The sequence below is a fragment of the Adiantum capillus-veneris genome, chromosome 28, assembly GCF_014529385.1.
Source record: "Adiantum capillus-veneris isolate H3 chromosome 28, ASM1452938v2, whole genome shotgun sequence".
Lineage (NCBI taxonomy): Eukaryota > Viridiplantae > Streptophyta > Polypodiopsida > Polypodiales > Pteridaceae > Adiantum > Adiantum capillus-veneris.
This window is the reverse complement of record NC_140958.1, coordinates 77646259-77650213: the sequence shown is the minus strand read 5'-3', so window position 1 is coordinate 77650213 and position 3955 is coordinate 77646259.

Genomic DNA, 3955 nt, shown 5'->3' with positions numbered 1-3955 from the left:
AAAGGTTATAATGACATATGTGACAAAATTAAACAAGTCAAATGCTCTATGCTAAGCTGATCAATGACTCTTGATGCTTGAGGATTGTGGACACGAGGGTGGCAATTGAGCTTCCATGAAGTAGCTGAGAGACTGGAAATAGGAGGGAAGCAAGCTCAAATGTGATAAAGTCGAGCACTCAAATAGGGTATGTGAAGCTAAGAGTACTGAACTTGCAAGGGGCATAGTATGCAACAATGGAGAATACTTTCCAAATGCCCCAATGCCATGTCTCATATCAAAGTGAGTGAGAGCTAAGCTAGATCACTGCTAAGGTGCAAAGTCCAGATGGCGAGATAAGCTCCAACATCTATAGGTGAGTTTAGTAGATCATCTCTCAAAGATTAACATGCTTTAGCAATTGCTGACAATGTTATAATTTGGATTGTTATAAGTTGTCATAACTTACTATTTAACCTTGTTATTTGAACTCTTTAATCATCACCATAGCATGATCAAGGCTATCATGATTTCATAACTTACTATTTAACCTTGCTATTTGAACTCTTTAATCATCATCATAGCTTGATCAAGGCTATCATGATTCAACGTCACTCTCTCAGATCATCATTCGTCAACAAAGCATTTGTAAGGCTATTGAGATGACGATGAAGGATGAGTCATCACTTTTAAGGACAATTTTTTCCTTGGTATGAAAATTCATACTCCAAAGACATGGATCTCCTACTTCATTTTTGTGTGTTGAGGCGGTGAAATGATGATAGGATCCTCCAATTTCCTTCTCGCAACCACATTTAGCCTTAAATTTTGTGAAATTTGATTAATTTTAGTCCCACCCACCAAGTTATATCTCTATCTCCCATTCTATAAGTTCTACAAGTTTGCATTTCCTTGCCCCCCCCCCCCCCCCCCCCCCTCTCTCTCTCTCTCTCTCTCTCTCTCTCTCTCTCTCTCTCTCTCACACACACACACACACACACACACACACACACACACACACACATGCACACACACACACACACACACACACACACACACACACACACACACACGTGCGCGCGCGTGTGCGTGCGCGTCACATGGGCGTGCGCATGCACACACATACACAAAGATAGGGAAAGAGAGAGTGGAGAGTCAATGTTGAAAATGATTGATGCTTGCTTTCCCTCACTCTTAATCTCATGTTCACCTAGCTATGTTAGTAGACCAAGCCACTAACGTAGCCTACCAATCAGTGGGACGAGCTACCAAAGTTATGCCATGTGTCCACGTTAAATTCCAAAGGAAGATTGAAAAGGGTCACAAAGAATGTGTTGCTATTTATTATTATTTTTTAACCTAGACAGGGAAGAGCACCCCTTTCAAAAACACTTCAAAGATTAATTCTTTTTTTTTTGAAGCCATACAAATGTGAATGGTTAAAATAAAATTAGAAAAAGAAAAACAACACCAAACAAGCTCCTCATAGACCATGTAGGAGCCACAAAAAGAATTATCACACTGTACAAATCACACCTTAGTAAACATCCATAGAAGGGGGGAATCGTCAACTCCATCACTTGGCAAGAAGCCATTCAAGCATAACGCAAAAACCAATTTTTCCTTCTAGACACTGCCCTTCTCAGGTGCTCTAGCAATCAATAGGGTACATGTAATTTGAGATATCCTCCATCCACTATATGCATCTTAATCTGCCACGTATAAATGAGAGAGAGAGAGAGAGAGAGAGAGAGAGAGAGAGAGAGAGAGAGAGAGATGGATGATGAGGACCTTCAACAAGCAAGTGCAATTAGCAAGATTAGAGGGCAAGAGGCTTATATATTCTTCTCTCAAAAACCTAAGCATGTTGCCTCCCTAGGTACCAATGGTGAAGGGCATACCTACAACCATGGATAAAAGGTCTAAAACACATAAGAAAATGCAAACAAGCAAAATAAAATATACAAAATAACAAAAATTGCCCAAACAAACTCTAAGCAAAAAACAGCCATATCTTCCTTGTGGGGTTTAAAGGCCATGTGCATGGCCCAAACCGTCCAACCCACTGGTCAACTCAAGTGATTAAGGAGCTTCAAGCACCCTTATACTCTCTCTCTCTCTCTCTCTCTCTCTCTCTCTCTCTCTCTCTCACACACACACACACACACACACACACACACACACACACAAGAATGTGCTTTATTTGGCTTGGGTATGTGTTGTGAGGCATGATAAAGTCCTTGCGTGTTTTGGACACGCTAAAAACTTCTTGAACGTCCTTTTAGAGTGCTTGAAAGTGCTTTTCACACAAGAAATATGCAAGGATTAGCTCTTTTTTATTTGAAGAGATTAGTCCTTGGAGGAAATGGAAGCCATTTACAAGTGCTTGAAACTTAGAATCCTACGGAATCATGCAACCTATTTATAGGTGCTTTAGAAGAGGCCATCAACTATGTCATATCCATAACCAAGCATCTCATGACTTTCGACCTACTCCCTTGAGCACTCGTCCCTACATCTAATAGGCTAGAGTATGAAGAATCACCACCGAACCGTCCTATATAGCTCCTGAGTTGCCTATTCTCCTTGAGAGACGATACTTGTCATGACACACGATTACCTCAAGACGTGGTTCAAAGTCGAATACAAGAGACACCCTAAGTCCACAATTTCATGGAAAAGATATTAGACAAAATGGGTTGCAAATCTAGGACAAATCAAGCACATGCACTAGAGGAGGTATGACAAAATCCTTCTCTTGGGATTGTTTCTACAACATAAAAACTTGTCTTCTCTTCTTCTTCTTGGCTATCCTCTTTTGGCCCCTCTTTTGGCTATACCTTTATTTTGTTTCATGTGGAGACGTGTGTATCAACTTCCCAAAAATAAGATAGTGTCATTGATGTCCCTCTTGATGGTGGTTGTTGAATGCGCCTGTCAATAAAAATTTAACAAAGAAAGAAGTCCTCATGTTGTGATTGTGAATTGCAACAATGATCTCGCTCCAGTGTACCCCCAATGCCTTGGCAACACTTCTATTTCTCAATTGCTTTGTATCTTTGCCAAACGCCTTGGAAGCCTTTTTATTCCACAATTGTTTTGTATCTTGAGGGATATACACCATTTTTTTTAGGGATATACAATTGTGTACATTGTTTTATCCCAGAACTAGGGACTATTTTCTTCAGACTTTTACTCCCTTCCTTGATCTAGACAGTGTCCACAATGTAACCATCTATATTTTCACCCACTACAAACAAAAATTACTTGAATTACTAAAGCACATTGGACTTCCTTAAGCAGATATAACCATGCATCCCTTCAATATCGATGAACCCACAAAGTAAAAAGATAGAATATGCATTGAACCACAAAGGTTAATAAAAATTTGTCTGGTAAACATGCTAAAAATTTAGTAAGCAAGCACTGCACATTTGTCTTTTTGACAACTTCATGAGCCTAAGCAAGGTAGAAGCAAGGGCTATCTGTCCAAAACCATTGCTCTAGGATCCTAAGAATAGTTAAGGCAGTAAATTCTTATACAGAGGATGGGAAAGGCTTCAGTGGGTGGGAAGACAAGAGGGCAAGGGAAAAAGAAACAAATTTGTTTAAACTTTACATGCAAATATAGTAGAATGTGCGTTAGGTTTGGATTCAAGAAAACAATTAAAGTCCACTTTGAAGACAAAAGATGTAGGACCACTCAATGCTTGACTAAATTACCAAATTGACCTCTTCATTACAAGGTCTTAGTCTTGTAAGGCCTTGTGAAGACATTTAATATCTCTCTCTCTCTCTCTCTCTCTCTCTCTCTCTCTCTCTCTCTCTCTCTCTCTCTCTCTCCCCGAGCGCACGCACACGTAAGCCAAAATTTGTAACTAATATTTAAACATTAGGTTCCAAAAATCTGTGCCCACCACATGACCAATCAAGCTATGCATCAAAATGAACGTAGTAATGCGAAAGAAGAAATAGG